Genomic DNA, 13,453 nt, shown 5'->3' on the forward strand with positions numbered 1-13,453 from the left:
ATTACGGGAGCTGAGTTTCCCAAGCAGAGTAGGTTTGCATGGGGTTGTGTAATCCAAGGCTGATTTGGAGTAAATGACTTGGGTGGTACATTGGCACTGGTACCACAGCATCGGAACCCAGAGATCTGAGTTCAATCCTGACTATAGGTGCCTCAGCACCAGTGACCGGAATTCAATCTTGACGTCAGGTGACATCTATGTGGAGTTTGCACGTCCTCCCTGTGACCACGTGTATTTCCTCAAGGTGCTCCGGTTTCCACCCACATCCCAAAGACGTGCGGGTCTGTAGGTTAATTAGCTTCTGTAAAATTGCCCCTAGTTTGTAGGGAATGGATGCAAAAGTGGGATAACATAGAACTAGTGTGAAAGAGTGATCGATGGTCGGTGTGGAATTGGATGGCTGAAGGTCTTGTTTCCATGCAGTATTTCTATACAAAACAAGGCTAAACATCAAATTTGTGCCATTTCTGATATAAGAATGGATACCTTCGCCACAAGGGTGAGGAGGTTATTTTGCTGTTCCTCATATGAAATATCACCATGGGAACTTTTACATTGACCTGCAACAAGAGTCTTGGTTTAGTGTTTCATTTGAAAGATGGCACATCTGCATTACAAGTCTTCCTTGACCATGTGCTCACTGCTCTGGAGTGGAAGATAAACTCAGAGTCATTGAACTCGGAAGCAATGGTGCTACCCATTGGTAGGTAATATCACAGCTGATATTAATTGAAAATAACCCTGTCCTCCCTCCCCTTGTTGAATGATCCTGGAAACTGTTGGCATTGAGTAAGTAATCGTTGGTATATTTGTGGTAGGACAGTTGTCAGAGAAGAATCTGAGGGATAAGATTTATGTTCATTTGGGAACGGCAGGGACTGATGAGGAAAGTTGGGCACGGTTTTGTGCAGGGGATTGTGGGGCAGCACAATGGCACAGTGATAGAGTTGTTGCCTTGCAGCGCCAGAGATCCGGGTGATGTCTGCACAGAATTGGTACGTTCTCCCTGTGACCGCGTGGGTTTTCTCCAGGTGCCCCAGTTTCCTCCCACATCCCAAAGACATACAGACTTGTAGATTCATTGGCTTTGATAAAAATTATAAACTGTCCCTAGAGTGTAGGATAGTGCTAGTGTACAGGGTGATTACTGGTTGGCAGGGAGGGCCTGTTTCTGCGCTGTGTCTCTAAAGTCTGATGTTTAAAGGGAGATGATAATGCCCATATCTGATTGCGACTTTTGAGGAGGTAAGTAAGAAAATGTATGAAGCCAGGAACTGATGTGACTTATCCTCTCACTTTAAAGCTTATGCCCTTTAGTATTTGATTTTTCCATCCGGGGAAAAAGGTTTTGACTGTCTACCATATCTATGCATCTCAAAATGTTATATACTTCTGTCGAGTCTCCCCTCAGCCTCTGCTGTTCCAGAGAAAACAACCCAAGCCTGTCCAACATCTCCCTGTAGCTAAATCCCCCTATTCCAGGCAACATTCCGGTTCCGGGCTCTTGGCTCCGACAATGACACCCACCTACTGAGCTACTTTAGTTTGGTTTACAGATACAGCGCGGAAGGAAGCCCTTTGGCCCACCGAGTCCGAACCAACCTGTGATCCCCGCACACTAACACTATCCTACACCCACTAGGGATAATTTATAATTTTACCAAGCCTATTATCCTACAAACCTGTACATTTTTGGAGTGTGGGAGGAAACCGGAGCACCAGGAAAAAAAACCCCACACTGTCACAGGGAGAACGTACAAACTTTGTACAGACGGCCCCTGTAGTCAGGTGCGAACCAGTGTCTCTGGTGCTGTAAGGCAGCAACTCTACCACTGAACTACCATGCCGCATTGGTCTCAGGACAAAAAACAATTCATTCTTGTGTATTTTTTCCTTTTAAAAAAAACCAAATGGGTAATTACCAGATCAGGAAAAGTATGCAGCTTCTGAAGTTGTTATTGCTCTGAGATCAGTCTGCAAAGCTGACTCATCCGAAGCACGCCACGCAGTTCTCCAGAACCCTCGTGCTGAGCAGTAGAGAGGGTCAAAGAACTCTGTGGGTGTCCTGCCTCTCCAGATGTTCCCACAGCTGTCTGATCCTCTTGGCAGTTCAGGCCTCTGCTGTGACATGGATTGTCCAGGTCACTGTCACTTACATAGAATAGCCCGCCTCATTCCCTTGTGCATGGGAATGGGTTAGAAATGGTGCATGTGGATGTTAATGTGATGATCTGCCACTAGTGTACACTGAAACCGAGCTAAACACATCAAACAAGCAGGACAATAGTAATGGCCAAGAAAGTAAACCAACCCCTCTACTTCCTTAGAAGGTTTAGGAAGTTTGGCATGTCCCCAACTTCTACACAAGCGACATGGAAAGCATTTTATCGGGATACATCACAACATGGTTTAGGAACAGCCCCATCCAAGACCACAAGAAATTGCAGCGAATTGTGGACGCAGCCCAGACCATCACACAAAATACTTTCCCTTCCATTGACTCAATTTGCACTTCATGCTGTCGCGACAAGGCCAGCACATAATCAAAGATGAGTCTCACCCTGGACACTCCCTATTCTCCCATCAGGCGAGGGGTACAGAAGTGTGATAATGCACACCTCCAGCTTCTTCCCAGCTGTCACCACGCACCCGAACCATCCTCTCACCAACTTGAGAGCGTTCCTGACCTCCCATCCTTCTTCTTCTTTCGTGTGGCGTGCACAGCCTAAAGTTGTTGGACAACTTGTTCTATTTGATCTTCCGTTTTTTGTGCACGTCGAGTTGATTGCGTTAGTCGAAACAGGGTGGGACCAGGTGAAGGTTGCAATCTTCCACCCCACCTCCCATCCTGACCCCATTGGAGAGTTTACTCGAACTATACTGGATAATATCGTGCGCTAGCTTTATTGGTATCATGTATACTCTTTTCCCGGACGCAAAACAGCTTTTCACTCTACCTCGATACATGCGGTAATATTAATAAACTAAACTAAAACATGTGTTAGGAGCAGCAATTGAACAGGGTGAATTTCCAGTTGCCAGTGTAAATTACATTAGCCAGGAACACTGGGGTTAAGTTTAGTTTAGAGATACAGCACGGAAACAGGCCCTTCGGCCCACTGAGTCCATGCCGACCATTGACCACCCGCTCATATTGTTCCTGTTATCCCACTTTTCACCTCCATGGAACTTTTAGAGAGGCCACAATTAAGTTACAAACTTGCACGTCTTTAGATTGTCGGAGGAAACTGGAAAGCCATGCAGTGACAGGGGAGAACATGCAAACTCCACACAGATAGCACCCGAGGTCAGAATCTTCAGTCTGAAGAAGGGTTTCGACCCGAAACGTTGCCTATTTCCTTTGCTCCATAGATGCTGCCTCACCCGTTTCTCCAGCATATTTGTCTACCTTTCCCTGCAAGTTATTGTTTAATCTCCCGCTGTGAGATTTGTGAATTTATGAAAGCAGGTGTGGAAGTGAAGTTGAGGGATGTGTGAAAACACAATTCCTGTGACTGGAGGTGAAGCCGGCTGCACTTTCTGAGGCCAGCAGAGGGCGCATCATACCCAGAGGACAGTCCAATGGTACTTTAGTGTCACCTGCGCCTAGGTACAGTAAAATTCTGTTTGTTTTGCATAGTTCAGGGACAATCCTATTATACATGAGGCACAATCATACTAAGTACAAGAGTGTAAGATAATAGGCCACACTGAATCAGTATACTAAATTTGCCATGTTTCAGGCACCACTTTGTATCCTTCAGGTCCAGAATATTAAAAAAAATATTAGAGTCTTAACTTGGCCACAAAGGCCTGTTGCTCCAGCAGCGACAATGGGTTGGAATTACTGGGTCCTTTGTAGTTGCAGTGTTGCGATGTATGCTCCCTGGAACCAGCTTAGTGCACCTTTGCTGCACCCCTCATGGTACATAGAAGTGTGCCCCACCTTGGAGAAAGCTTCAGCTTGGTGGAATTAGCCAGGGTACTGAGGTAAATATGCTGAGCTGATTTACCCTGCCCTGTTTCTGCCAAACCGTGCAAGTGATTTCCCCAGCCCGACATCTTCCAAGGAAGTCCATGGGGTTGGAGGAAACTGCAGTTGGACACAAAAAGCTGGAGTTACTCAGCAGGTCAGGCAGCATCTCTGGAGAAAAGGAATAGGTGACGTTTCAGGTGGAGACCCTTCTTCAGACTGTGTCAGGGGAGCGGGAGACACAGAGATATGGGAGGGCAAGGTGTGAAAACGAGACATCAAAGGGCATGAAGCTCAAGGAAAATGTAGGATACATCATCGTTAGCTGAGAAAAGTGAGCCAGAACTAAATTGATTCGTTATTTCCAGGTGAGGAGTTTGCATGGTGTCCATTTGACTGTGTGGGTTTCGTCCAGGTGTCCCGGTTTTTGCCCACATCCCAAAGACTTGTGGGTTTGAGGATAATTGGCCTCTGTAAAGTTGCCCACTATGTGAGGGAGTGGATGAAAAAAAATCCATGTGGAAGTAGTATGAGCAGGTGATCAATGGTCGATGAAGACTCGGTGGGCCGAAGGGCTTCTCTTTCATGCTGTTCAGGCACCTTGCTTTATACGTGGTGGTTACATACTTGAAAACTGGGGTGCCAACATTGGTTGAGAGATGAGAGTGAGAAATTGCGAGGGAGCATAGCGACCGAGGAGGGGAGGGTGTGGGAGAGGAGTGTCCCCCCCTCCCACAGTAGGGAACTTTCGTATTTTTCAGCTTGAAATTGTGCAATCTGGTGCATACTGAAGCGAGTCTTTTAACTTACACTTGAATGCAACATTTATACTTTAAATTGGATTTGGTATGAATAAGGTTATGCTAAATTATATTCCTAATTACATTCCACAGTAGAGCCAGGTTCTGATCAACAGGTGCAGCACATGAATGACCTTAGTATATTCATGTATGGAAATCAGATTATAATTCATGCTGTTATGCATATATATAGAGAAAAAAACAGAGAAACAAGGCAAGAGTCGGACTTCCATCACTTTTCTGCACAAATAAATCAATCAACCTTACCCTTTGACTATAAAAACAAGACAAAAATAATGCCACATATTAAATCGTATATCATTCAATGAAATTAAGATATATATGTAAAACATATATATGGAAACAGGCCCTTCAGCCCACCAAGTCCACACCACCCAGCAATCCATCATACACCATCCTGCACACCAGGGACAATTTACAGAAGCCAATTAACCTACAAACCTGCACTTCTTTCGGATGTGGGAGAAACCGGAATATCCAGAGAAAACCCATGTGGTAGTAAGGCAGCAACTCTACTGTTGCGCCAATCCTGCCACCCCATTAAATTATTTTTTCTGCCCTTAGTTGGATAACACACATCTCCAGTCATTGTGTTTTATGGCTGGTTTTCAACCTCTTCAGTCTAAAGGTCTCGACCTGAAACATCACCCATTCTTTCTCTCCAGAGATGCTGCTGAGTTTTTCTAGTTTTTAGTGTCTATCTTCAGTTTAAACCAGCATCTGCAGTTCTTTCCTACAATCTTTGTTCAGCGAACAGGTCCTATTCTACTGCAGTTGTACAGGGTCTTGGTGAGACCACACCTGGAGTATTGCGTATAGTTTTGGTCTCCTAATCTGAGGAAAGACATTCTTGCCATAGAGGGAGTACAGAGAAGGTTCACCAGACTGATTCCTGGGATGTCAGTACTTTCATATGAAGAAAGACTGGAAAGACTCGGCTTGTACTCGCTAGAATTTAGAAGATTGAGGGGGGATCTTATAGAAACGTGCAAAATTCTTAAGGGGTTGGACAGGCTAGATGCAGGAAGATTGTTCCCGGTTGGGGAAGTCCAGAACAAGGGGTCACAGTTTAAGGATAAGGGGGAAATCTTTTTGGACCTAGATGAGGAAAACATTTTTCACACAGAGAGTGATGAATCTCTGGAATTCTCTGCCACAGAAGGTAGTTGAGGCCAGTTCATTGGCTATATTTAAGAGGGAGTTAGATGTGGCCCTTGTGGCTAAAGGGATCAGGGGGTATGGAGAGAAGGCAGGTACGGGATACTGAGTTGGATGATCAGCCATGATCATATTGAATGGCGGTGCAGGCTCGAAGGGCCGAATGGCCTATTCCTGCACCTATGTTTCTATGTTTCTATGTTTATATTCTCATAATATTATTCACCTCATGTCTGGGACCACCGCCGTGCCTCGCCTATCACACCATCTGCACGGGAGAAACTAAACTACTTTTTTTCCCCCCAAATCATCCCGCGAGCCAGTAGTTTGACAGCCCTGCTTTAAACCAATGCCCTCTAGTTCTTGAATCGCATATCCTGGGAAAAAGACTATGCAGTCACCTTATATATTCCCCTCGTGGGTTTTACTCACTTCTAAATCAATTGTTGCTTTATTTTGAATTTCCAGTCCATACAGATTTTTGAGCGTGAGAAATTTGTGATCAGCCTGAGAGCGTGAGAATTTTGTGAGAATTGGCAGCCCTGTTGAAAAGCAGAATGTAAATCAAAATCACATACATGCCAGACACTGCAAGCAATGACTGTATACTGCCATCCAGTGCCAAACATAAATATCAGCAGTGTTTAAGAAGGAACTGCAGATGCTGGAGAATCGAAGGTACACACAAAAGCTGGACAAAAACTCAGCAGCACCCGCTGAGTTTCTCCAACTTTTTGTACCATAAATATCAGCATGTTATTCCAAAATTAGGAGCTTGTAAATTAAACTCTGGCAATAATTAATTTAGTTTAGTTTAGATAAGAGATACAGCATGGGAACAGGCCCTTTGGCCTACTGAGTCCACGCCGACCAACAATCACCCCGTATACTAAATTAATCCTACACTTTTGGGACAATTTATGGAATCTACATACATTGTACATTAATCTACAAACCTGCACATTTTTGGAATGTGGGAGGAAACCGGAGCATCTCGAAAAAACCCACGCGGTCACGGGGAGAACGTACAAACTCGGTACAAACAGCGCTCGTACTGAGGATTGAGCCCGGGTTTCTGGTGCTGCAAGGCAACAACTCAACTACTGCGCCACTCTGTCACCCAATTAGACAAGCGGGTTATTCTAACAATGCGTAAATCAAGCAGGCGTAAGATGTTAGATATGACGAGCAATGCGGACGTTACATAGATCAGGCAACAGCTCCTGAGAGTGAAACAGAATGACAAGCTGGGACCAGGGCTGAGCATTGGTGAATGGCCATCGCCCTGAAACATTGACTGTTACTGACTGGGGTCCATGGATAGGAGAGCTGTAGAGATCCATGCCACCTCTACTCACATGGCATGGATCCTTCTGAGTCAGAGACAAAATGCTTACCACCAAAATGAGAAACTAATTATCTCACAGTGACGTAGCGGTAGAGTTGCTGCCTTACAACGCTTACAGCGCCAGGGACCCAGGTTCGATCCCGACTACGGATGTTGTCTGTACCGAGTTTGTACGTTCTCCCCGTGAGTTTTCCCCGAGATCTTCGGCTTTCTCCCACACTCCAAAGACGTACAGGTTTGTGGGTTAATTGACTTGGTATAAATGCAAATTGTCTCCAGTGTGTGTAGAAGGAGAGTGTTAATGTGCGGGGATCGCTGGTCGCTGCAGACTCGGGGCTGTCTCCGCGCTGTATCTCTAAACTAAATTTAAGTGTACTTAACTGAACTAAACTAAATTGTCACCGCTGCTCTCTCCCTTGGTCAGTCTGACCAAAAGTCACAGTAGCCTGGCAAAGAAATGGCGGCAGGGGCTTTGAAAAGGTTCTGGATTGTTATCTATGAGGTAAATATTCGGACACTTCATCAAGCCTATCATGAGTGGCCGTGCTTCATTAACCACAGAATCACACACTGGGAGAGACTTTACATGCAGCAATCTACGGTGAACTTTACAAAATAATCAAGGATCACAAGAGCCGCCTCATTTCTCGTGCCATTTCTATTAATAATGGAACCTAATAATACAGTACTTCATCTTGATGGAATGAAAACCAGAGAAACTTTTCTTTTCAATTCACACCCATGAAGCACTCTAACAAACGATAAACATTCATGTCTTTTTTATTTTTTTTAATTAATGAAAATATCAAAAGAAATGAGAAGAATTACATTTTCCATTTATTTCACAGTACGTATACAATAGGTGGTTGTCACCTATTCAGACCAATGACATGGGAACAACACAATAGTAAGAGGACTATGTTTGACAGGCTATTTCATAATGATCAGCCTGCACTTATAAAATGAACCTACTAAATGTCATGAAGTCGAACTTCCACCAGGAAGGTTAAATGAGTGGAGAGAGGCCGGGTAAAATCTGGCAGCATGTGAATTGCATGAAGGTAATATAAAACTGAAACCTACCAGGTTGATGTATATGTGTAGGAAGGAACTGCAGATGCTGGTTTAAACTGATGATACACACAAAAAAACTGGAGTAACTCAGCGGGACAGGCAGCAACTCTGAAGAGAAGGAATGGGTGATGTTTCGGGTCGAGATAAAACATCTCCAAAAGCGCCTCTTTAAGGATATATCTTTAAGGTATATGAACTGGCCATGTGGCAATGCGCAGAGTGAGTAAGAGTGTATGTGTGCAGTTTGGCCGCCCCACCACAAGGACATGGATGTTTTGGGTAGGGTGCAGAAGAGGTTTAACAGGATGCTGCTTGAATTCGAGGGCAATAGCCAACCATAATGAGAATTTAGTTCAGTTTAGAGATACAGCGCGGAATCCAGACCCTAATACCAACTGGGTCCGCAGCGACCAGCGATCCCCGCACATTAATACAATCCTACACACACTAGGGATGATTTTTACATATATCAAGCCAATTTTCCTACATATCTGTATGACTTTAGAGTGTGGGAGGAAACCGAAGATCTTGGAGAAAACCCACGCAGGTATCGGTTAGAACATTCAAACTCCATTCTGAGAGCACCCGTAGTCGGGATCGAACCCGTGCCTCCGGCGCAGCAAGCGCTGTAATGCAGCAACTCTACCGTCGCGCCACTGTGCCGCACACAAGGCATTGGACAAACTTGGATTGTTTTCTCTGGAGCGTTGGCGGGAACAGCTGATGGAAAGTTTATAAAATGATGAGCGGCTCAGACAGGGGAGAGAGGCAGAATCTTTCCCCCAGGAGGGAAGTGTTAAAGGCTGGAGGGCTTAGTTTTAAGTACAGAAGGGGAAAGTTGAAAGGAGATGTGTGGGGCAAGTGTTTAACACCTGGAACACGCTGCCAGAGGTGGTGGTGGAAACAGATACGATAATGATGTTTAAGAGGCTTTTAGATAAGCACATTGATAAGCAGGGAATAGAGGTATATGGAACACCTGGAAGCGGAAGGGATTAGTTTAATTTTGCATGATATTTGACACTGTTCCTGTGCTATACTGTTTTATGTTCAATGTTCAATGATCTATGATTTGATGTTATTTCTCAACCTTGTTTCTCCACTAATCTTTGTTTATTTCCCTCTCCTCCTCCACTTCCCGATACGCGGTGTATCCAGAAATACCTTCAAGGATACATAACCATATAACCATATAACAATTACAGCACGGAAAAAAAGGCCATCTCGGCCCTTCAAGTCCGTGCCGAACACTTATTCTCCCCATGTCCCATCTACCTGCACTCAGACCATAACCTTCCATTCCTTTCCCGTCCATATGCCTATCCAATTTATTTTTAAATGATAAAATCGAACCTGCCTCCACCACTTCCACGGGAAGCTCATTCCACACAGCTACCACTCTCTGAGTAAAGAAGTTCCCCCTCATGTTACCCCTAAACTTCTGTCCCTTAATTCTCAAGTCATGTCCTCTTGTTTGAATCTTCCCTACTCTCAATGGGAAAAGCTTGTCCACATCAACTCTGTTTATCCCTCTCATCATTTTAAAGACCTCGTCCATACGATACATAGTCCAACTCTCCCTCATCTCACACTTACTATTCCCATGGTTCCTTTTCCCCACTCTCTGCCTCTCACCAACCACTCTCCCCCCACTCCCACCAGCCACCCCACCCCATCCTACCCCTAGAATTAGGCCATTCGGACCATTGAGTCTACTCTGTCATTCAATCATGGCTGATCTCTGCCTCCTAATCCCATTTTCCTGCCTTCTCCCCATAACCCTTGACACCCGTTCTAATCAAGGATCTATCTATCTCTGCCACTGACTAGGTCTCCACAGCCCTCTGAGTTCCACACATTAACTACCCTCTGACTAAAGCAGTTCCCCCTCACCTCCTTTCTAAAAGAGCGCCCATTAATTCTGAGGCTATGTCCTCTGATCCTAGATTCTCCCACCTGTGGAAACATCCTTTCCACAACTACTCCATCTGCAAGCTTCTATGAGGTCCCCCCTCAACCTTCTAAACTCCAGTGAGGACAGGCCCTGTGCTGTCAAATGCTAACCCACTCATTCCTGGAATTATTCTTGCCAACCTCCTCTGAGCCCTCTCCAGAGCCAGCACATCCTTCCTCAGATATGGGGCCCAAATTTACTCATCGTACTCCAAATGTGGCCTGATCAGCGCCTTACAGAGCCTCAGCATAACATCTCTGTTCTTGCATTCCAGTCCTCTTGATATAAATGCTAGCATTGAATTTGTCTTCCTCAGATGGCACCTTCCAAACCTATGATCTCTGTCAGCTAGAAGGACAAGGGCAGCCAGAGTACAGGAACACCACCGCCTGGATGCTGCGTCCAAGCCAAGCACCATCCTGACTTGGAAACGTTTCACTCTTCCATCACCGTTGCTGGGTCAAAATCCTGGCACGCGTTCCCGGACACAGCATTGTATACAAAAACCTGAAGGTCTGCATCAGTTCACGAACAACATGCAGTGGAAGCATGTGAAGCCAGCATCACTCGAATGAACTTTAAGAAAAATGAAAGCAGGGTGCAAAGTTTATCGACAATATACTCATCTTGGAATCTTCAACGCGGAAAATGTTCACAATATCTTTCAAGGGCATCATTGGATAGAAACGCACGGTGGGCTAAGAAACAGGAACAAAGCCAAACAGGAACAAAACAAAATCTTGGTCAGAAAAGTTGGACACCAGAACATTCAGAGTTCTTGAGAGTGAGAGAGGGAGAGAGAGTTTGAGAAAATGCGAGTGAGAGTGAGAGAAAGAGGGAGAAAGGTAGAGAGAGAAAGATAGAGAGAGAAAGAAAGAGAGAAAAAAGAGAGAGAAAGAAACAAAGAGCGAGGCTATAAGGCAACAAGGGGTATGGATGAGAGGCCATGAAGCTATTTGACCTTTGATCTTACAGCTGGTTGTGACAAGACTATTCTGAACCTTTTGCGTTGGTCCCCATACCCCTTGATTCCATTAGCCCAAAGAGCTATATCTAACTCTCTCTTGAATACATCAATAGAGTGATACAGTGTGGAAACAGGCCCTTCGGCCCAACTTGCCCACACCAGGCAACATGTCCCAGCTACACTAGTCCCACCTGCCAGCATTGAGTCCATATCCCTCCAAACCTGTCCCATCCATGTACCTGTCCAACTGCATCTTAAATGTTGGGATAGTTCCTGCCTCAACTCCCTGCTCTGGCAGCTTGACTCCGCTCCAGATTCTCTTTAATGATGATTTTGGGCTCCACAACCCTCTCAGAGAGCCAGTTCCGTACCACACCGCCTACGTGCAATAGATATCTGGCACCTTGAAGTGGTCTTGATGGGTACCAGACAGCCATAAAACTTGAACCCAACCAGACAGAGAACTTAACATTAAAAAAAAATCTTCATTCATGTTGGTGCGTGTGAGCTAACTTTAAAAGTGTCAGTCATATGAAGAACCTATTTACAATAGAAACACATGCAGCATAATGTTTATGCGCTCCATATTTTTTCTTTCCTCTCAGTTTCTATAAACAGTCTGTTGGGGTAGACAACACTGGGCTAAAAAGTCAATTGGTTCTTACAAACACATCGTTCCCTGTGGATTACCAATTGGCAAGAAAAACTGCGGGAGATTTATCTATCTCTGTTTGAATTTCCTGTCAGTAATCAAAGTTTCCTCTCTTGAATGTACCAACTCATGATTCATTGGCTGGAGGTGAAATTCTGCTCAATGGCACTTGTTTGCCTCCCATATCTTTCCACGGCTCTCTCTGCAGACACCCCGTGAAGCTTGTTAACTTGTAACTTCACTGGGCAGTCCGTTTGTTCCCCTGCATAACAGTCAGCAGGTCATATCGCAACTTTATCGGACTTAAGCTATGCTGCATTCGGAGTATTGCGCGCAGTTCTGGCTGCAGGAAGGATGTGCAGGCTTTGAAGAAGGTGCAGATGAGGTTTACCAGAATGATGCCCGGATTAGAAGTTATTAGCAGGAAGGAGAGGTTGGACAAACTTGGATTGTTTTCTCTGGAGCGTCGGAGATTGAGGGGAAACCTAATAGAGGTACTGTATATAACATATAGGAGAGGCATAGATAACATAGACAATCAGAACCTTTCTACCAGGATGAAAACGTCAAAGACTTACATTAAGGTCAAGGGGAAAAGATTTCATTGGAACCTGAGGGGTAACTTTTTCACACGAAGGGTGGTGGGTGTATGGAACAAGCTGCCAGAGGAGGTAGTTGAGGCTGGGACTATCCCAGCGTTTAAGAAACAGTTAGACAGGTACATGCATAGGACAGGTTTGGAGGGATATGGACCAATGCCGGTAGGTGGGACTAGGGTAGCTGGGACATGTTGGCCGGTGTGGGCAAGTTGGGCCGAAGGGCCTGTTTCCACACTGTGTGAACCTATGACAATGAATGAGAGGGGAGGAAAGAGAATGCAGGAGTAATTTGAACTTGGAGAAATCAATGTTCATATCGCTGGGTTGTAAGCTGCCCAAGGGAAATATGAGGTGCTTTTCATTCAATTTGCGTGTGGCCTCATCTGTGCCCAGGACAGAAAGTCAGTATGGGAATGGGAGGGGCGTTAAAATGTTTGGCAACCGGGTGATCTGGCCTGTTATAAGTCATGCGTTTGGACCTTGAAATACATGAACAGCATTTCTGCCCCAACCTAAGGCTAAATGTCTGTCCAGATTGTTTGGCAGATGGTTCTCTGATGGAGACGGAATCTTATCATTATCCTTGAATGACTTCGCTTGGCGAGCGAGCATGTATAAAGTAGCGGCTAGAAATGGAGTAGTCAGTATTTTCAGAGACGTCTTTGTGCTCTGGAGGTAATGTGGTCACTGAAGCAGTTTGGAGATATGAACCCCCTTTCTGCTCAGAGGGTGGCACAGTGGCACAGCGATAGCGTTACTGCCCTACAGTACAGCGCCAGAGACCCAGGTTTGATCCTGTCTACGGGTGCTATCTGTATGGAGTTTGCACGTTGTTCCCTGTGAATTGTGTGGGTTTTCCCCGGGTGCTCTGGTTTCCTCCCACAATCCAAAGACCCGCAGGTATGTA

Source organism: Leucoraja erinacea, chromosome 2 (assembly GCF_028641065.1).
Source record: "Leucoraja erinacea ecotype New England chromosome 2, Leri_hhj_1, whole genome shotgun sequence".
NCBI lineage: Eukaryota > Metazoa > Chordata > Chondrichthyes > Rajiformes > Rajidae > Leucoraja > Leucoraja erinaceus.